We start from the raw sequence: 23,438 nt of genomic DNA on the forward strand, positions 1-23,438 counted from the left end.
TAGCACCCCCCAACCCCTAATTGGTCAAGGTCGAGTCAACCATCATCAACTCTGCATCTAGATATGACCATTGTCCTCACAAACTAACACAATTTCTTTAATTTTGACACATATTTTTCTCACTCATGCGCAACATGATAAACTTAATTTCTAGGAGATCTTCCATGCATCCACTAATTACTTTCATATTAATACACTAAATTGTAAAGTATATTAGCATATGAGCTCATTTAAAGAAAAAATTCACCTGGCCTATTAGTACATCAAATACTTTCAAAGCAATTATGGAGTGTATTAGAATGCAACTAGGAAAGACTATAGTTTAAATGAATGTTAATCTCACTAGAACATATGAATACGAAGAGTTAAACCAATGATATGAACATTTTCCTATTTAATACTTCGTGGATTATTCTAGTATGTCCCATTGTTCGCAAATTAAATCTCTTTGATCAACTATACAGATTATATAAATTTTAACAGATTTGAGTATGTTTCAATATTGTAGAAAAAAGTGTACATATTGTAGTATATTAGTAAAAGGCATTCAATTTCAATCATTAACTAAAAAAATTGTATAAAGACACAATTAAAGTTAAAGAATCCATGATAAATTGTAATGCCAAAGGTAGGATAATCCAAACAACAGAAATCGAAACCAAAAACACTAAAAAAAAGAAGAAAAAAAAAACATAGACTCAATGTCTTCGACGAGGTCAGGTCTAGAAAGGTCCAAATGTACTCCTTCTGAGTTCTAACCCATAACTACACATTACACAAATTTTTGGATTCTATGGAAATTAAAGATATTTTTTGGAAATAAAAAATATTATTATATGAAAAGGTCAAAGTCAATATAATCATCTTCATCATCCATTTCATGATCCATCAATAACCAAGAACCATTAGGCTGTTGAACCATTCCTTTATTCTTCAAAATCCACCAAGCAACCGGTATAAGATACTCATCCTCCAAATTATCCATCGACTTGTTTACAAGTGCAATATCGCGATCAACTACCAACTTAAATGCCGCCTTACTACCTTGTGTTCCTGCAACTCCGTGCAAATATGCCTCCATATTATGCCAATTTGTGAACGTACCGGGGGTCTTCAAGTACGGAGACTTAGTCGTATCAATCACCAACTCCTGGCCAACGTCGGAATACCCTAGTAAAGGGTAGTTTGGTACGATGTCAAAGGTGTTACGTACTAGTGGCGGATCCAGGATTTGATTAATATGTTGTCCCATCATCGTCCATCGACAGCCACTCCCCAGCCTAGTCCCGACAGCCACCCCCTCCCCCTGCACCACCACCGAAACCACCCTCCTTCCAGACCCACATGAGCGCAATAGACCCCCAGCCCCAGCCCCACCAACGAAACCGCTCCAAACTTGAATTCCCCAACCCGAAACAACCGCTAAATGTTTGCACGAAGCTCTTATAAAGTTTCTACAAAACAATAGAGTTTTAATAACAATGCAAGGCTCCTAGAAAAAGAACATTATCAATTTGTGTTGTATTTGCAAATAATAACCTCAATACATGTATAACACCAAGCAACCCAGACCCAGTAAAATAGTTATAGATAGGTACAACATATTTATTTTTTGGAAAAAAAAAAAAAACATACATACATATATAGAACAGCAATACAAGCAAACTTCCAATAATTAGACAACATTAAACTGATAAAATAAGAGTTCTCCTTCTCCTAGCTATCTATGTCACTGACTTAAAATCTGGGTTCATCCAACAGCAACTTGCATTAATACAGCTTCCTTACAAAAGTAAGCTTTATACTTTCTACCCCAATAAAATAGACCAGTGGATATACTAATGACCTCCCATCGAAAAATTTGATTTGGTGGGCAGCAACAACAATTCTTGGAGAAACATATGGGCAATTGGGCATACCCAAGAAGCAAATAACAGCAAAATAGCACAGAATAAAGAGAAACCCTTGGGCCATTCACTCATTTTTGTTCCTTTTCAAATGTGGACTTGTCAATTAATTCTATTCTCTCTAAGCCCCAAATTTTTGGAAGTCTGATTTGAGTATATACTGACAATTAAATACACGATTAACACTAGATTGTCAAAATTAATATTAGATGATTAAAGAAAAAGAAGCATCTAACCTTAGAGACTACTTCAATGGAGGAAAGAAAGCTCAGAAAGTCAGAAGCCGCTTCAATGGAGAATATTTCGAGTACGCTCCACAAACCAAACCCTGCAACACATTAGCAACCAAAATTGACTCAATTATCAAACTAGACTCCAAAAATTATGTTAAATTCTTCGACTATCTATAACCAATAGTTCAATTATCCAACTTCGAAGAACCCTAAATTGAGTATGTAGTGACAATTAATTAATTAAATTAGGTCAATGATTAAAGAAAAAGAAGCATCTAACCTTTGAGACTGCTTCAGTGGAGGAGAGAAAGCTCAGAAGCCCCTTCAATGGAGAACTTCGAGTACGCTTCAATGGAGTCAAGGAGTACCGTGAAAATGTGAAATAGATCTAATTTTTTTAAAAAAAAAAATAGTGTGTCACTGGACCCACAATGACTACATGTGGGTCCGCCACTGTTACGTACCCTTATGAGTTTAAGTTTGTCATATTTTGAGAAAATCTTTTTGAAATCAGAGTCTCCTACTCTAGGGCTCGCGAATATTATGGTTGTTACTAAGTATGATTTTGCTGGGAAATCTTTGAGTTTGTTTAGGTGGTTGGCAACTATATCAACCGCGTTTAGTATTATGGTGAATAAACAAAAAAACTTAGGGATATATGGTAAAAAAACCGTATAATATATGATTTGTAAATTGTAAGGATTAAGGAACAAATATTGTTGCAAAAAAAAAAAAGATTTTAAGTTACTATGGGTCTTGAACTCTTGATAACACGAGCTTTATTCTCTTAGTACAGTATTTAAATAATTAAAAGCGGACATTGGAGATTTAGTCAATCGGTAAAGGGTATAGGTGTAGACATTGGCTTAGCTTAAGCATTTGTTTGCACAAAGAAGGGGCCTATTAAATTACTGAACTGCTATTCGTCGTTCGCAAATTACAGGGTGACGCTCACATTTTTAAGTGAAATGACATTTTTGCCCTTGTGTGTATTTTATCTATATAAGGGTCCACCATGGGTAACTTTAGTTACCGACAACATAAAACATTCCCGAGCCCACCACTTGTCTTAAAAAAATCCCGAGCTCCAAAAATTCCCGGTTCCACCATTGTACGGTAATCCCGAGGAATTTAAAAATCCCAAGGCAGAAACGGAAAGTGTAAGGAGCGGTGTTTTACGATGGACGACGACAACGTTCACACGCCGGAGGGTTCGTCGGAAGAATCTGTAAGTATGTCGAATTTTATTTTTTTTTGGAAAGAGGACTTCCGCCCAATTTTTCCGGATGTTTACGTGGGGATCCGCACAAAATTTTCGGATCTCCCCGTTAACATCCGGAAATTTCAGGCGGATGTAGACATCCGGATGAAATTTCCGGATATTATGGGGGAGATCCGGAAATTTTGGGCGGATCTCTACCCAAACATCCGGAATAATTGGGCAGATGTCCCATTGTTATTATTTTTTTTTTTTTACGTAATTGTCTTATTACTATTTTTATTATGAATAAAAGTTAAATTAGTTTTTATTATGTATTATTTGTTAATATTATGTACTTATTATTATTATTATGGTTATTAATATTAATTTTGTTAATTTTGTAAATTTTTGTTATGATTATGATTATTATTAATATTATTATTACTACTATTATTACTATTGTTGTTATTATTATTATATTAGTTATTATTTGTTAATGTTACATAGTTATTGTTGTTATTATTATTAGTATTATTATTGTTATTGTTATTATTATTATTATTATTATCATTATTATTATTATTATTATTATTATTATTATTATTATTATTATTATTATTATTATTATTATTATTATTATTATTATTAGGGGCCGTTTGGTTTGCACGGGGTAAATGGAATGGAATGAACAAAGGGAATGAAATGGAATGGAATGAAAATCCCTCAAATGTAGTATGTTGTTTGGTTGTAAAAAAATAATGGGAATCACTAGATTCACACCACCACTGTTGATCTCTTTCATTAAAATTTTCCCCACTCCCGGGCCTCCGGCGACCCCCTGCCAGCACCCTAGCCCCTTCCCCTGCGCCGGCGACACCAACCCTAGCCTCCTTGCCGCTCCCTCTCCCTTCTCCGACTCCTACCCACCACGTAAAAAACCCTAACTCCGACGACGTATCAATCCCATTACTCCAACGTTCAGATTCGTTGGTGGTTTGAGGGGAGGGGAATGAGGTTTCGGTGATGGTGGTTTGGGGGAGGGGGGAGGGCGACGACGACGGTGACGAAGGTAGCCGGGGGTTTGGGGAGGGGAGCTATTTCCGGTGATGTGTCGTTGGTGGTTTGAGGGGAGGGGAATGAGGTTTCGGTGATGGTGGTTTGGGGGAGGGGAGGGCGACGACGACGGTGACGAAGGAGAAGACGGTGACGACGGTGACGACGGTGATGGTGGTTTCGGTGATGTGGGTAGGTAGGAGGGTGGTGGTATGGTGGTGTGGTGGTGGCCAAGGAATGGAATGGAAATACCTTGGGGGGTGGGGAATGAACTTGGAGGGATTTGGGGGAATGAAGGGGGTAAAGGGAATTGGAAAAGTGGCCTAACAAACAACAACAAAGGGAATGATTCCCGTCGATTTCCATTCCCTTTGTTGAATACCCCCAACCAAACGGCCCCTTATTATTATTATTATTATTATTATTATTATTATTATTATTATTATTATTATTATTATTATTATTATTATTACTACTATTATTATTACTATTATTATTATTGTTATTATTGTTATTTTTATTTTTATTATGATTATTTTTATTATTATTGTTATTATTATTGTTAAATTTAAAATACTAATCCTTGCGTGTTTTATTTGTTTGTGTTGTAATTTTATAGGATTCGGAGGTTGAAGACGGCGGTGACGTTGTGAATTACAGTGCACATTTTGTGACAGACACGGTTTTTCTAACGTTTGACGATGCAGTTAGATGGGCGGATGTTGTTGTAATAAATCTGGGATTTATTTGGTGAAATCGTCTTTCAACAGACAGAAGGATGGTCGACCATATCGATATTAAAGATGTGATCGGGGACGCAGGAGTAAGCCGAGAGATCTTGAGAACGCAATTCGGAAGGACACCAAAATCAAGGGCATTGGTTGTCCTTTCTACATCAAGATATGTTATGAGTTCATCACCAATACTTGGGTTATCCGGGTGAAAGATGATGTAACTGGGACCCACAACCATCCAATGATTGCGTATCCAGAGGGTCATCGTAAAATTAGTGGGTTGAGCCCGAGTGCAAAGCAGGTTGTGCGTGACATGACGAAGTCTAAGGTTGCACCGCGTAACATCATGGCGACTATTGCGGAGCAATTTCCTGATGATCATCCAAACATCAGACACATCTACAACTGCTGGAATGACTTCAGAGAGGAGATGTCTGATGGGAGAGGAGTTGTTCAGCAATTTCTACATTTGGCGAGACAGAGTCAGTATGTTTACTGGGTTATGTCCGATGATGAAGGCGTTTTACAGCACGCCTTTATGGCGCATCCAGTCATGGTAGACATCCTACGGACGTACCCATATGTGATCGGTTTGGATTCCACTTACAAGACTAACCGATACGGGATGCCGTTCTTTGAGATAGTTAGTGTGACACCGACAAATCAGAATTTTCTCGTCGGTTACGTGTTCATGCGCAACGAGAGCACGGCAAGCTATCGATGGGTTTTGCAAAGGTTGAGAGACGTGATTGGGTATGATAAGGAGCCGTCGGTTTTCTTGACAGACCGTGAGCTTGGGCTATGTGCTGCATTGAGGGAAGTGTTTCCAGGAACCTCGCACTTACTTTGTCGATGGCACATTAACAAAGATGTGGAGGCTCGGGTCACTGCTATGTTCAAAAACAAGAAGATCGGTGCGTCTTTCAAAAACGGAAAATGGAAACGTATCATGGACGCTACAACCGAGGAAGATTATGAGGCCGTTGTAGATATAATGAAAGATAAGTGGCAAGTTATCCAGCAGTGATACAATATGTAGAGAACACATGGCTTTGTCATAAAACAAAGTTTGTGACATTTTGGACAAACCAAGTTCTACATTATGGCAACACCAGCACTTGCAGAGTTGAGAGCCAACATTCGGCCGTGAAGATGTGGTTTGATTCCTCGACAGGTTTGGTGTTTGCTTATTGTAGTTCATGTATGTACTTTATTTTAGGTATTTGAGTTACAAATCATAAAGGTTTTTCTTTGTAATATGCAGGTTCTTTGGATACCGTATGGGCTCGAGTTCATAGCCACATTGGTAATCAAATCATCGCAATTTGTAATGGTTTGGAGGCTTCTAGGTCGAAAATAGGTCAAAAGTACCGATAGTTGCCACTGTCACGCATCACTAGTAGAAAAAACTTAATAGGCACCCCCCCTATAGCACCGGTTCTTGAAAACCGGTGCCAAAATTAATAAGCGGGACTTAAAAATTCACAGTTGGCACCGGTTCTGAATTAAACCGGTGCCAACTACACTATTTAGCACCGGTTCAAACCGGTGCCAACTGTTTTTTTTAAAAAAAAAAATTAAGAAGGTTAGAGTTGGCACTAGTTTAAAGTGAATCGGTGCCAAATACGCTGATTAGCACCGGTTCAAACCGGTGCCAACTGTTTTTTTTTTAAAAAAAAAAAAGGAAAAAGGTTAGAGTTGGCACCGGTTAACCGGTGCCATTTTAAAAAAAAACCCGGGTTTTTTAGGGTCCTGTACACATGCAGTTCAATTCGTTCTTCAATTCATATTATTTGCTAAGGCGCCTTTCTGTTCATCCTCTTCTCTTCTCTTCTCCTATTCCTTCTCCATTGAAGCAGTTCAATTCGTTCTTCATTGAAGCAGTTCAATTCGTGCTGCGACATTCTCACCTCCATTGAAGCAGCTAGTTCGTCGCATTGCCCCCCCTCCATTGAAGCAACTCCAGCCATATAACTATCTCCATTGAAACGGCTTGAAGCTAAGGTAGGTTTTACTTATATGAATTCCTTTGAGTTTTTGGTGCATTTTTTTTTACAATTTAGTAATTATATGACCGTTGTAATCTAGGGTATGTGAATATACACGCGCATTGCCGCCGCCCCCTCCACGTACAACAACCTTCTTGCTCGCTCTCATTGTGGGTCTAAGGCGCCATTTCAGGTAATTGAGAAGATTGTGTGATGTTTTGTGGTTTCTCAGGCAACATAGAATGGGCATGCATCCTTGTTTGGTTGATTAATTTTGATTCTGTTTGTGCAATGATGGGGTACAATGGTACTAATTTTGAGAATATTAATTTTGAGTTTTTGACTGATGTAAGATATTATTTACGAAGTTGAGTATTCGGGTTAATTTTTCTGTGGGAGTTGCGAATTGATTCTGTTTGTGCAATGATGGGGTACAATGGTACTAATTAGTAGTTGTAAAGATGTGGGTTGATTTAATGATCTGATGAGCATATGCTATTTGTCTTATCACTGAAAACATAATCACTAGATTAATAGTTGTTATCCTGGACTTTATCATGCAATCTTGACACCTTAGTACATGGAGGGGGCATGCATAGAGGAGTACACGTGCAGGCAGGGGTTCAAGGGATGAGTGCAGTAAGTGCAGGCAGGGGGGTGCAGGGAAGTGGGGGCAAGTGCATACAGGGGTGTAAGGGATGGGGTAGGGGCAGAGAGGTAGGGATATGTTTAGGGGCTGGGAAAAGGGTGCAGAGAGGGGGCATGCATAGAGGAGTACACGTGCAGGCAGGGGTTCAAGGGATGAGTGCAGTAAGTGCAGGCAGGGGGCATGTACTAGATTAATAGTACATGGAGGGGGCATGCATAGAGGAGTACACGTACAGGCAGGGGTTCAAGGGATGAGTGCAGTAAGTGCAGGCAGGGGGCATGTACTAGATTAATAGTACATGGAGGGGGCATGCATACAGGAGTACACGTGCAGGCAGGGGTTCAAGGGCTGAGTGCAGTAAGTGCAGGCAGGGGGGTGCAGGGAAGTGGGGGCAAGTGCATCCAGGGGTGTAAGGGATGGGGTAGGGGCAGAGAGGTAGGGATCGGTTTAGGGGCTGGGAAAAGGGTGCAGAGTGGGATGTAGTGCAGAGCCTGGGAAACGGGCTGTAAAAGAGGGATGCAGTGCAGGAAGGAGGTGTAAGAGATGGGAGAGAATTTCTATAGGGAGGGGGGTAAGGATAGGGGCAGGGAGATATGTTTTTGTTTAATTGTTATATTTTTGTCTAGTTTTCCTGTCTCTTGTGAGTTGTAGCCATCCGAGCTCCGAGTCTTGTCTAACTAGCCAATTTAGTTCCTACTTTGTAGCCTTAGAATACGAGATGTACTATGTATATATTCTGGGACTTTGAATGATAAAGCAACACATTACATTCTTTCAAGTACGATGCACTATTTAAGAACGGGGTTAAGATTTCAATGTTCTCAACTCAAACTTCTAATGGAAATATCTGGTTCGGAGAAAAATGAAATAGAGGTTTATATAAGTCAGAGGGTTTTTGTAAAAGTTGATTGAGAAACTTTTTGGAAGAGAACCTTGTGAACTTAGTGATGAAATGATTACTTTCAAGTTTCAACTAAACTACCAAGAATTAAAAAAAAATCCCAATTTACATATTTATGTCAATAAATATTCTTATTGGTTAGAATGAACCATTTAGAGGGGCATAGTTTCACATTTGATTGCTAACTTTAGAGAATTTCTCGTTCTCTTTAATCATATGCCCCTATTTGTATTTATTATCCATTTCTCATACATACTTACTAATAACTTTTAGTTTGTTTTTTCTTTTTATAGGTTCATATGTGAATTGAAGTTCAAGTGTAGTTTGAAGACTACACATTAATTTAGCTCAACTGGGAAGTTAGAAAGAATACATCTATTGTGTTGGTATGAATTATAAACTTTTCTAAGCTATAAATATTTGTTTCTCTCTATTATTATTTTAATAAACGTTTTTTCATGCTAGCTATTAGATTTGTGTATTATATAATGACAAACTAAATACAACATTAAATATATGAAATGTTTGCATCATCATATGCCTAGATACCCGTTCAAGGCTTTCTCATTAGAAGAAAGTCTTGAATAGTCCCCGGTTGGGACTGTTCTTGAACGTTTAATCTCACTTAGGTGGTGAATGTATGTCTATTTTTTTCAATTTTGAGGAACATCTTGGCTTACCATTTCCTCGAACACCATGTTCTTTGGGTACATATGTGGGTAACTTATTACCTACATCGTGTACTTGGAGAACTGGGGGGAAATGCTGCCGGATTTTCCTTAAAATTGGAAATTCGACATACATTCACTAGTGAGAGTAAACGTTCAAGGATGGGTTAGGTTGGAGTGATAAGGACCCTTTGGAAGCATATATGAATTTTTGTATCTATATGAATGTTATATGCATGTTGTATGTTTGAATTTGATTTACATATATAATAGATGGTAGCAATTATACATGATTCGTAATATGTTGCCATGTTTAGAGACAATTTACCTAATGGAGAAGGATCGTGGCTGGATGTATGGTAGACGTGATACATTGGAATTCTTTAATGGGGTTCAAGAGTTTTGCGAGAGGGCTTCATCTTACAAGCGCAGAATGGGTTTCGATTGCCTCTATTGTCCTTGTGTTGATTGTAATAATGTGAAGGTGGTCAATAGTGTTGCTATCATTAGAGATCATGTAGTTTGTCGTGGATTTAGGCTTAAATACCATGTGTGGATTTGGAACGGTGAAGAAGGAGAATACAGTGGGGATGTTATTGGGAATGATGTGCATGATGATAGAAGCAATGACATTTGTGTGGATGAGGAGTACAAGAATAATGATGAACATATTGTTGATCATGGTGCTGAGGATGGATTTGAGGATGATCATGTGGATGAGGTCGAGGATGAAGGGGTGGATGAGATGATGCGTGGTTTTGAAGGGGACGTGTTTAAGTCATTATCGGAGGCTTCTAAAAAGCCTTTGTATCCTGGGTGAAAAAAATACTCTAAACTATCCGTCGTGCTAACACTTTTTAACATTAAGTCGAAGCATGGGTGGACGGACAGTAGTTTTACTTCTTTGTTGAGCGTGTTAAGTGAGATGTTGCCCGACGGGAATGAAATTCCTAAGTCTTACTATTACGCTAAGAAGCTCATGTGTCCATTTGGTTTGGAGTATAAGAAGATACATGCATGTCCTAATGATTGTATTCTTTATCGAAATGAATATGAAAAATTGGAGGAGTGTCCACGATGTAAGAAGTCGCGCTACAAGCGCATGAGTTGCAATGCTGGTAAGCAGGGACCGCCTGCTAAGGTGTTGTGGTATCTTCCCATTATTCCAAGGTTTAAGCGTCATTCTCAACACCAACAGACGCTAAAAACTTGAGGTGGCATGCAGAGGGAAGAAAGAAAAACAAAATGCTGAAGCACCTAGCCGACTCCCCGCAATGGAAGAACCTTGATATGAAGTTTGGGGAATTTGGTGATGAAGTCAGAAATTTAAGGCTTGGTTTGTGCACGGACGGGATGAATCCATTTGGCACTCTTAGTACCCAGCACAGCACATGGCCGGTACTTTTAGTGATCTACAATTTGCCTACTTGGTTGTGCATGAAACGGAAATATGTAATGCTTTCACTCTTGATATCGGGGCCAAGGCAACCTGGAAACGACATAGATGTTTATCTTGCGCCCCTTGTTGATGATTTGAGAAAGATGTGGGACGAAGGGGTTTCTGTTTTTGATGCTCATAAGAATGAGATGTTCACATTGCGTGCAGCTCTTATGTGGACCGTTAATGATTTTCCTGCGTATGGCAACTTGTCCGGGTATAAGAACAAAGGGAAAAAAGCATGCCCCATTTGTATTGATGATACGCCAAGCAGGCGCCTTGATCATTCTCACAAAGAGGTGTACTTGAGTTGAGAAAAAGGCTTTTGATGGGACAGTGGAAGAGGGGACTTCTCCTAGGCCGTTGACTGGTGAGGAGGTTTACGCTCGAGTAAAGGGTGTACAAACAGTGTTTGGGAAATCAGAAAAAGCTGCGGAGTCAACTTCTCTCTTTAAAAAAGAATCAATCTTTTGGTTGCTCCCGTACTGGAAAGAACATGACGTTAGGCACTGTCTTGATGTAATGCATATAGAGAAGAATGTGTGTGATGCTCTTGTGGGAACGCTGATGAATATTCAAAACAAGACAAAGGGCGGAAAGGGTGCACGGGACAATTTGAAAAAGATGGGGGTTCGTCCAGAATTGTGGGTTCAGCAAAGGGTTAGTAAGGGAAAGGAACAGGAAATGGAAAAGGAATTGAGTTCGAAAACAGGAAAGGGGAAGAGCAAGGTAAAGGGAAAGGCCATGGATGCGTCGAACAAGAAAAATGAGGGAAAAGCCACGTCAGGCAAGGCCTATTTACCTCCAGCTTGCTACACATTGTCAAGGGTAGAAAAACGGATGTTTTGTGCATGTCTGTATGACATTAAGGTTCCATCAGGGTACGCATCTAACATGAAAAGATTTGTATCCTTAAATGGAGAATTGAAGCTGACAAGTATGAAATCCCATGATTGTCATGTTCTGATGCAAGTTTTCCTACCAATTGCAATACGTGGTATTTTACCAAAGCACGTGCGGGAAGCTATTACAAGCCTCTGTTCGTTTTTCAATACAATATGCAGCAAAGTGCTTGATCCTTGTACACTTGATGCTTTACAGGCGGATGTGGTTGTGACTTTGTACAAATTTGAGATGTACTTCCCACCCTCGTTTTTCGACATAATGGTGCATTTGATTCTTCATTTGGTGCATGAGATTAAGTTATGCGGTCCAGTGTTCATGCGGTGGTGCTATCCTTTTGAAAGACACATGGGTACATTGCAAGATAAAGTCAGGAATCGGGCTCACCCGGAAGGAAGTATGATTCAAGGGACCGTGGCTGAGGAGGTCGGTAATTTTGTGGCCGACTATATAGCCGTTGCTAAACCTATTGGTATTCCTACTTCTCGACACGAAGGGAGACTTGATGGTCATGGCACAATCGGGTCGAAACGAATGTCACCTGATCGAGATAAGTTCTTCCAAGCGCGCCTATATGTGTTGCACCATGTTGCAGATGTTCACCCATATTTAGACGAGCACATGGCTAGTTTGCGTGATGAATTTCCATCGAAAGGTGAACGGGCACTGATGCAGTTGCATAATAAGAAGTTTGTGAGTTGGTTTCGTGATCGAGTGATGGGTGGAAAGTACGAGAGTGTCACAGATACAGTAAGGTGGCTTGCTTATGGTCCTAGGGATGACGTTCGCTCATTTGAGGGATATGACATAAATGGGTACACTTTTTGGACTGAGCGTCAGGATTTGAAATCATCCTCGACCCAAAACAGTGGTGTAACGCTTGTGGCATCGTCAAGGGAGTTTGCAAGTGCTAAGGATAAATCACCTGTTGATGCAGAGTTGTCATACTACGGTCGAATTCAAGAAATATGGGAGCTTGATTATTGTGACTTCACGATTGCTCTTTTCCGGTGTAAGTGGGTTGATAATATCAGGCGTAATGTCAAACACGATGACTTTACCCTTGTAGATCTTGGCCACCTGAATGAAAGTGCTGAACCATTCATCCTTGCATCTCAAGCCAAGCAAGTGTTTTACGTAAGTGACCCAGCCGACTCAAAATGGTGTATTGTGCTAGCCGGCAAAAGAAGAATCCTTGGCGTTGGAGATGTCGAGGATGAGGAAGAATATGATGCGTTTGATGACTCGGCACCTTTCGTTGTTCCTAAACCTGTTGTACCAAATGAGATAGACGACCAAGCCAATTACATGCGATCAGACTACGACGAAGGAATATTAGATTGAGGTACTATTTTTTGTTAGTTTGAAATTGTAGGCGTCGAAAGTATTATTAAATCACATTTTTAGGTGAAAATGAATGAAATTGCTAACTTACTTGCCCATTGATAAGTGTCATTTATGTCGCTATTTTTAAGAGTTTTCTAGTTATTTTTTCATAGTTTTTATATCTTTTTACTTGGTTTTAATAACATTTTATTACATTTGTCATGATTGCGTGTGAAATGTCGTTATTGCTCAATTTTGGCTTTTCTTGCATATTTTAGTTGCTTATGGCATTAGATTAAACTTTATTGGTTTATTCTTATGTTTAGGAACACTTGGATAAGTTCATTGCTCAAGATTGAAGAAATATAAAACATAAAAGAACAAGTAATGAAGAAATGTGCACTTGATTTTCAATGATCGAACTTCAAACGCCTATATCTTTTGATCTACAAAACATTTTGGGGAAATTCCAATTGGAGATGAAAGATTATCTTGAGAGCTTTCCAAAGACAGGTCATATGCCCAATTCCGTTGTAAAACGTGGGAGATATGCTCATTTGAAGCTGAGCGGTTTGCCCAGTCCGATAGGAGCGGGCGCGCATCCTATGAGGAGCGCCCGCTCTAAACTTTCTGGAACGATTCTGCCATATTTTGCTGCAGCTAGGAGCGCCCGTGCACGAAATTGGAGCGCCCGCTCCTCTGCACGCTGCTCGACTTTTTGCGGAGCTTCCTAGGCAATTTAGTAAGGGGTATAAATAGATTTTTTGCTCATTTTAGGGGAAAAATTCATATTTTCAGTAGTTTTAGGTTAGTTTTAGGTTTTTAGAGAGAGAAACTCTCAAATTTTGGAGAGAGAAAGTGAGAGAAACAATGGTTTTCATGGATTTTGGATAATCAAAGGAGGAATTTGATGATTTGAAGATCTCCATTTTATATCAATGAGCATTTCTTACTCTCTTCTCTCTTTATGCTTTATTAATTGCTTTGTTAATCATGTTTGAGTAGATTTCCTTCTACTAGGTGTTGAGTGAAGCTTTGTTATGGTTAATTGAGTTATTTGAGATAAATTTGATGATAATTGTGTGATTAAATTGATTGAATTGATGATGGCATGTTGTTTGTTTTAGATTGGATTGATCTCCCAAGATAGCAAACTTAATTGCATGTTAGTTCTAGTTTGACAAGGGATTGTGAATTAGAATTTATATATTTGATTGCATTTTGGGTAAATTTCTTCTATGCACCTAGTCAATGAGGGATCTAGGCTAGGAATTTGAGAGATTGCTCTTGATGGTAATTAATTCCCATTTTAATTCTTTCTTTGCATGATTGATTATCAAATCGATTCCCATTAACTTGTTAATTGTTCAAAGTGGATCTTTTCCCCTAGTAGAATTTGTAATATCTTGATCTTTATATGTGTGTTAGTGTAGTTGTAGTGTCCACTATCCATAAACCGACTTTGGCGTAGCTTAAGCATTAGATCGAGAACAATCCAACATTACCGTTCCTTGTGGTTCGACTCCGAACTTACCACTAGACTTGTTTAGGGGTTAGTTTAGGATTATAATAAATTTTGTTTGGCCGTGAGGAGGTTAGTCAACGACATAATTTCCCCGCGCTCACCCATATTTCTTATTTTCTTTTAAATGAATGAAGTAACTTCGTTCCCCATTTTCTATATTAATTTGTATTATAATTCAGCAATTTATATTTGATTATAAGTTTATAGTACCAATTTATTTATATTACAACTAATAACGTGTTATGTTTGTAATGACAGGTTTTTACATCTCATGGCGGACGATCAGTACCGTATTGTAGTCGAGGATGTACAGGACGACGATGATGATTCATCTGAGGATGGGGACGAGATGTATGATGTGAACAAGGAGCCTGATTTGGGTGAGGCAGAAGATCAGGCTCAAGATGTTTTGGATTGTATGCTTGATGAGTTTGAAATTGCAGCTGAACAAGCGCCTCCTATCGAGAATGCAATGTCTAAGTCGTTCGGTGAGGATCAAAGTGGAGGGGGGGTGAAGGGACCAGCGCAGAAAAAGGTGAGGGGTTCGACTACAAGTTTCAAGAAACCTGTCGGTCCAATGGTCTTGGAGTATGACAGGGTAGGACAACCTACAGGCAAATGTCGCCGTCAGTATGTTGTTCAAGTTGGGATTTGTGCGCGCAAAATTCCCATTACTCTTTGTTTGAGCGAAGTACCTACAGGCTTGATTGACACGTTTTGGAATGATACTAGGGTAAGTGTTTTTTTTGCACATTTACAAATTCCTTCATTTTATTGTTATTAAATGGGAAAACTAATAATGACTGTTATTTGTACTTGCAGAGTCTATTTAACATTCCAAATGAGTACGCCAAGCGAAGGGTGTTTGAATCCTTACTTGCGGCAAGATTCAGAGGCTTCAAGACCACCTTAGTTCGTCGGTTTATCACAAAGAAGCTTGTGAGAAAACCAAAGAACAAGAAAGAAGGTGGCATGGATGAAGAAGTCATCGATGAAGAGAAACTCCCATGGCAAATATGGCCTAGTGTATCAAAGGAAGATTGGGATGCTTTCGTTCTTCAAAAAAGCAAAAAAGAAGCAATTGTAAGTTCAAGTAACTCTGATGACAATTGTAGAATATATTTAATATATGTTGGTAGTTTTGAAACTAATATGTCTAATTATGTAGGAAATAAGAGAGCTGAATTCCAAGAATGCATTGCAGAAGCAATACTACCATCGTATGGGGTGTATGACGTATGATGAATGGAGGGAGACGTGGGTGAGTGAGGGAGTATACCCCACTTCGCTACTAGGTCCTCCACTATGCCCTCTGACTCCACGACCAGTACTTTGGTGAGTCGTGCTGGAGATTTCTTCTGTTCTTTGCATTCTCGTGACAAGAAAACCGGAAAATGGTCCATCAAGGCTCCGGAAACAAAAGAAATGGCAGATAAACTTGTAAGCAACTATGAATTGTGAACTGCATGAATCTGTTGTACATATATCACTTTACATAAACACTAACTTGATGTTGCCTTTTTGCTTTTGCTACAGCTTGAGTACACTGGAGAGCTTGTTGAAGGCAAGCTCATCCCAACAGTGGAGAAGGACCCTTTAACCTTGGCTTTGGGAAAGCCCTACCATCCAGGACGCGTTTTGGGTGCGGGGGGGAGCTTTCTAGGATGGAAGAAGGTGATGGGTCCGGAATATACCAAATCAGGAAGATCTCGGGCAAGTGTGAACTCACCGGTCAACTTGGATGCTACGGTGGCATCAATTAAGGAACAAGTGCGCAACGAGATGCGAGAAGAGTTCAATGCATGGGCAAAGCAAATGAACTTGCCGAGCTTGCCTTTCTCCTCGACTACACCGGTCGACTCTTGTAGTTACCCACGAAAACAAGGAGAAGATGAGATACATGCAGACGAGGAGGTACATGATTAAGTGGTTTCTAATCTATAAGTATTTTGACTTGCTGAGTTACGTGGGTTCTAATTAGGTCCATACTATCAATACACTATTGCAGGTTGGTAATCCTGCACATGCGTACTTAAGGGAGCTTGAAAATCCAACACCTCATGACTTTCCGGCTCTACAGGTGAGTTGTGTATTTATTTCTTTGGATGGTGATATTGGTTCATTGATTCAGCTGTGAATTTGTGAAGTTTGTTATGTTGTGCGGTTTTTGCGTTGTTTTGTGCTGTATGTTGTTGCGGTTGAGTTGCTAATGATGTGTTGCTATTGAACTGCTATTGATCTTCCTAATTGGTGTAGGAAGAGACCCGTTGTGAACTTCTTCACCCGGGCGATTCATACAGTGGAGCCTTGAACTTGGTTGCGTATGGAAGTGCTCAACCGGCCGAACAAGGTACGGTCCATTTGCGACCGCTTCGGCCAGAGCACTATTCGGTTGGGATCAATTCTGTGGTGGCCGGGTTCGAGGACATCCTAATACCTGTGCCCGTAGAGGAGGATGAGTTCACTACACTTTGGGCAGCCAAAGGTAGTTTTGTGCAATGGCCATGTGCTTGGATATGGTTTACGACCCAGGTAATTTACATTTAGAGTTCACGCTTTACTCTATACCCGATTTTAATCCCAAGAGTTGGTAGAAATTCTTTTTTAACCATTTGTGTGCTGTAATTTGTCTTATTAGTCATCGAGGAAAAGCCAAACTTCAAAGAAGAGGGTGGAGGGGCAAAAGAGCATTGATCGACCGATGTCAAAGAAGAGGAGTGAACATGGGTCGCTGAGTGGAAAAGCGCCGAACAAGAGCTCTTCGCGAGGTTCAGCTATGCAAGCTACTCCACTAGTTGAAGACACGGTGCTTCAATCGCTCTCTAAGGAGTTAACTTATCTGCACAACCGTGTTTGTGTGTTGCCTAGTGATAGCCCCATTGAAGTTCCACTACCTAAGGAAATGTTCCACAACGATGATGATGCAACCGCATGGCTATTCAAAGAAGATGTGAAGGAATTTTGATAAGTCGTGTTTTGTGTATATTATTTGGGTGGTTTTTAGTTAGTTTTGTTAGTTTAGTTGAGTATTTGAGTCCGTTTTGGCGTATTTTGCTCTAGTTTGGATAATCCGATGCTTTTATGGGTAGTTTTGTTGTTTTTGATGATTTTCAGGAATAATGGAGCTAATTTGGATGAATTATAGATCCACGAAGTAAGTCAAAGCCCATGAAGCTTGGAGATTGAAGAAAAGTCAAGAAAATGGCATTTTAGAGGTAGGCACGGCCGTGCCTCCCCATTAGGCACGTCCGTGCCTCTGTGCCAGAAGCTGCGCCAAAGGAAGACCCTAGGCACGTACGTGCCTAGCAGAAGAGGCACGTCCGTGCCTAGGTAAAGAAGCAGGCACGTCCGTGCCCAGCATCAGGCACGTCCGTGCCTGTAAGACAGAAACTGCAGCAATTTTGCTACGTATAGAGGCACGTCCGTGCCTATGAAGAGGCACGTTCGTGCCTCTTGGGATTCTTGTGCGCCAAGGCTTAGCCGTTTTTCTTATCTTTTTAGGCTCATATAAATACTTTTTAGCCTTGTTTTTCTTGATTATTCATTAAGCCATATTTTTATTTTATTCTCTCCTTAAGAACTAGTTCTCCATTATTATTATTTTCTAAGTTTTTGTAATTCAAGATTCAAGCCTTCTACTTTCAATTTTATTCAAGATTTGGTATTTATTTTTCATCCTTTGTTATTTAATTATGTTTTCATTATTTATTATTGTTTTTGTTTCTTTAATCATGTGTGAGTAGATTCCTTAATTCAAGATCTAGTGTAGCCCAAATACTATTGATGCATGAATTAAATCTTTAAATTCTTTAACAACTTTAACAATTGAATTGCTAAATTGATTGTGATTATGCCAATGCTAGGTTAGACGTAACTATAGTATTGCGATTATTCCATTGTTTTTATCACAGCGAGAGTTGGGTATAAACAGATTTGAGTAAATCAATTTAGGGTTTGATTCTTAACACGAAAGTAGTTATTTTTGATAATCGGGAAGTGAGAGTAACGTGTTTAATGTCTTTAATATGCATGATACCATGAGAATAGGATTGATTGTATGTTAGGGAAGCCATTGATACTCGAGAGAGATCCTTGGTAATTATTAGGGTTTACTTTTCCCCATTCAATTGAAATCGTATGTTAAGGGTAGAATTACCATTGCATCAATAATAGTTGTGGTGAAGCTAGATCTTGGATGTTTTTAATTGCTTGATTAAATCATCTTAATTAGTTTATTTTTGAATTTTCCCTATATTTTAGACCCTTAGTTATTGATTATAATTGATTCTTGCTTAGTAGAAATTCGAGTCTATTTAATTATTTTTGAACCTTAGTCTCTTGGGATCCGACCCTGCTTGCCAGTGTACATTAGTATTGGTCTGTTAGGCTATTTTTTATAGGTACGCGACACACCTACCAAATTTCTAAGTGGTGCAATGCTTAACATTTCCCTTCTTCAAATATGCATGAGGTAATTCAACTAGTACTCTATTTAGCCTATTCAGTTTAGTGGTGATTGTCGTTTGGTTTTCAATTAACATTCTATTATCATGCATGCAGAGCACTCCAAGACCAAATATGGGAGCTTGAATCTCCGTGTCAAATTGGGTGGTTATGCCCTGAGCAGATGTCCACTGCTAGAATCTTAGGCAACTCCGCTGATGTGGTGTACTATGCTGAACGGGCTATCAAGGAATCAATGACTGCAAGAGACAAGTTTATATTCGTCCCATATTATGAGGAGTACGTCTGATTATGATTGTCAAATTCATTTGTTTTGTGTGTTTATATGTTGTACTAGTCTAAATATTGATTTGTTTGTCTCGTGTGTAGTTCTCATTGGACCCTACTGGTGATTTGTGTTTCCAGTAACACAATCTTCTTCTTTGATTATGCTCGTTTACCTCAACCAAGAAAGCGCCTCGTGAGGTCCATACTGCAAAAGTAAATATCTTGTTTGTTTCAATTCTTGTTATTGATTATCATAACCTAACTCATATGTATTAATTATACTAATCAAATTTGAACTTACTTTTCTATGTAGTGTTATGAAGAAGATAAATCCTCGAGCTCCTCGAGGTCCTACATGGAAAGCACCCAAGGTAATGCCACATAATGTTGTGATATTCTTAATATATAATGCGTAAGATGTGGCTAATTTGCTATGCATTGTGATTCATGTGCCATTTTGTTCCTCATGCTAGTGTGCACAACAAGAAAACGGAGTTAATTGTGGCCTATACGTGATGAGATTCATGTATGACATAGTGATGAGTCATTGTACAGACACACAACAACTTGAAGAGGTATGCCATCTTGGTTGAAATTGCGTTCCAAAACGCCTTACTTGCTCGTTTCTTGTAATTTCAAGCCTTAGTCACCAATAAATAAGTGATATTCACATGTTATGACTATTTATGAGTTCACTAGAAAAGAAATGTAGGAAATAGGCATCCTTGTAGTGGAAATGGCCTTACTCGGGCCATTTTGGTTGAAAATGCGTTCTAAAACCCTTTAATTGCTATTTTCTTTTAATTTCAAGCCTTGGCCACCTATAAATAAGTGATATTGGTATGTTATGACTATTTATGAGGTCACTTGACAAGAATTGTAGAAAATAGGCATCCTTGTAGTGAAAATGGCCTTACTCGGGCCATTTTGGTTGAAAATGCGTTCTACAACCCCTTAATTGCTGTTTTCTTTTAATTTCAAGTCTTGGCCACCTATAAATAAGTGATATCGGTATGTTATGACTATTTATGAGGTCACTTAACAAAAATTAAAGGAAATAGGCATCCTTGTAGTGAAAATGGCCTTACTCGGGCCATTTTGGTTGAAAATACGTTCTAAAACCCTTTAATTGCTATTTTCTTTTAATTTCAAGTTTTGGCCACCTATAAATAAGTGATATTGGTATGTTATAACTATTTATGAGGTCACTTGACAAGAATTGTAGGAAATAGGCATCCTTGTAGTGAAAATGGCCTTACTCGGGCTATTTTGGTTGAAAATGCGTTCTAAAACCCTTTAATTGCTATTTTCTTTTAATTTCAAGTTTTGGCCACCTATAAATAAGTGATATTGGTATGTTATAACTATTTATGAGGTCACTTGACAAGAATTGTAGGAAATAGGCATCCTTGTAGTGAAAATGGCCTTACTCGGGCCATTTTGGTTGAAAATGCGTTCTAAAACCCCTTAATTGCTATTTTCTTTTAATTTCAAGCCTTGGCCACCTATAACTAAGTGATATTGACATGTTATGACTATTTATGAGTTCACTAGACAAGAATTGTAGGAAATAGGCATCCTTGTAGTGAAAATGGCCTTACTCGGGCCATTTTGGTTGAAAATGCGTTCTAAAACCCTTTAATTGCTATTTTATTTTAATTTCAAGCCTTGGACACCTATAAATAAGTGATAAAGACATGTTATGACTATTTATGAGGTCACTTGACAAGAATTGTAGAAAATAGGCATCCTTGTAGTGAAAATGGCCTTACTCGGGCCATTTTGGTTGAAAATGCGTTCTACAACCCCTTAATTGTTGTTTTCTTTTAATTTCAAGTCTTGTCCACCTATAAATAAGTCATATTGGTATGTTATGACTATTTATGAGGTCACTTAAAAAAAATTGTAGGAAATAGGCATCCTTGTAGTGAAAATGGCCTTACTCGGGCCATTTTGGTTGAAAATGCGTTCTAAAACCCTTTAATTGCTAATTTCTTTTAATTTCAAGTTTTTTCCACCTATAAATAAGTCATATTGGTATGTTATGACTATTTATGAGGTCACTTAAAAAAAATTGTAGGAAATAGGCATCCTTGTAGTGAAAATGGCCTTACTCGGGCCATTTTGGTTGAAAATGAGTTCTAAAACCCTTTAATTGCTATTTTCTTTTAATTTCAAGTTTTTTCCACCTATAAATAAGTTATATTGGTATGTTATAACTATTTATGAGGTAACTTGACAAGAATTGTAGGAAATAGGCATCCTTGTAGTGAAAATGGCCTTACTCGGGCCATTTTGGTTGAAAATGCGTTCTAAAACCCCTTAATTGCTATCTTCTTTTAATTTCAAGCCTTCTCCACCTATAACTAAGTTATATTGACATTTTATGACTATTTATGAGTTCACTAGACAAGAATTGTAGGAAATAGGCATCCTTGTAGTGAAAATGGCCTTACTCGGGCCATTTTGGTTGAAAATGCGTTCTAAAACACTTTAATTGCTATTTTCTTTTAATTTCAAGTTTTGTCCACCTATAAATAAGTTATATTGGTATGTTATAACTATTTATGAGGTAACTTGACAAGAATTGTAGGAAATAGGCATCCTTGTAGTGAAAATGGCCTTACTCGGGCCATTTTGGTTGAAAATGCGTTCTAAAACCCCTTAATTGCTATTTTCTTTTAATTTCAAGCCTTGTCCACCTATAACTAAGTGATATTGACATGTTATGACTATTTATGAGTTCACTAGACAAGAATTTTAGGAAATAGGCATCCTTGTAGTGAAAATGGCCTTACTCGGGCCATTTTGGTTGAAAATGCGTTCTAAAACCCCTTAATTGCTATTTTCTTTTAATTTCAAGGCTTGGCCACCTATAACTAAGTGATATTGACATTTTATGACTATTTATGAGTTCACTAGACAAGAATTGTAGGAAATAGGCATCCTTGTAGTGAAAATGGCCTTACTCGGGCCATTTTGGTTGAAAATGCGTTCTAAAACCCCTTAATTGCTATTTTCTTTTAATTTCAAGCCTTGGCCACCTATAAATAAGTGATATTGACATGTTATGACTATTTATGAGTTCACTAGACAAGAATTGTAGGAAATAGGCATCCTTGTAGTGAAAATGGCCTTACTCGGGCCATTTTGGTTGAAAATGCGTTCTAAAACCTCTTAATTGCTATTTTCTTTTAATTTCAAGTCTTGGCCACCAATAACTAAGTGATAATAACATTTTATGACTATTTATGAGTTCACTAGACAAGAATTGTAGGAAATAGGCATCCTTGTAGTGAAAATGGCCTTACTCGGGCCATTTTGGTTGAAAATGCGATCTACAACCCCTTAAGTGCTGTTTTCTTTTAATTTCAAGCCTTGGCCACCAATAACTAAGTGATATTGACATGTTATGACTATTTATGATTTCACTCCTACTAACTTACGTTTTGTGTATGTATTCCAAGTTTTGCAATGGCCAAACGGGAAATCCGTTCACGAGCGAGGAACTCAATGTAATTCGAGACATGTTGGCGGCCTACATCACATTTAATTTGTAAATATCATTTATTTTTGTTTTAACAAGCTTAGTGTACTACAGTATTACTAATTAATTTTGTTTGTTTGTAGTTATGACACAATTTTGTAATTAATATCTTATTTTTGGATTGTTATCAATATTTATGTCCGTGTTATTATTTTAAATTGTTGTTAATATTAATATATTAATAATACTATTTATTATTAATATTATATTAATAATTATTATTATTATTATTAAAATTAATAATAATAATAATAATAATAATTATTATTAATTATCGGTATTATGTGCGGGTATTAGTATAAATATTAATATATATTATTTCCGGAAAAAAAAAAAAAACCAAGTCAATGGCACCGGTTCATGCTTAAAACCGGTGCCAACTACATTGAAATTATTAAAAAAAAAACTGGCGCCATTATAGTTGGCACCGGTTAACCGGTGCTAACTCAAGGTAGTTGGCACCGGTTAACCGGTGCCAACCTAATGGCGCCAGTTTTTTTTTTAATCAATATCAAGGTAGTTGGCACCGGTTAACCGGTGCCAAAGGGCTTTAGTTGGCACCGGTGCCAAATTTTTTAGGATTTGGCATCCCTCAAATCCCCAACGGTTCAAAACCGGTGCCTTAGGGGGGGGT

General features: G+C 38.3%; 1 long non-coding RNA gene across 1 annotated transcript; it reads right to left on the reverse strand.

Moving 5' to 3' along the window:
* Nucleotides 1–589: 589 nt before the first annotated feature.
* LOC110725047 lies at nucleotides 590–2,538 on the reverse strand. The gene is made up of 3 exons (XR_002512129.1): nucleotides 2,421–2,538; nucleotides 2,144–2,235; nucleotides 590–1,454 (listed from the first exon to the last, which is right to left on the reverse strand). It is a non-coding gene; the product is annotated as an uncharacterized LOC110725047 (long non-coding RNA).
* Nucleotides 2,539–23,438: the final 20,900 nt, after the last annotated feature.

This window comes from Chenopodium quinoa, unplaced genomic scaffold (assembly GCF_001683475.1).
Source record: "Chenopodium quinoa cultivar QQ74 unplaced genomic scaffold, ASM168347v1, whole genome shotgun sequence".
NCBI lineage: Eukaryota > Viridiplantae > Streptophyta > Magnoliopsida > Caryophyllales > Amaranthaceae > Chenopodium > Chenopodium quinoa.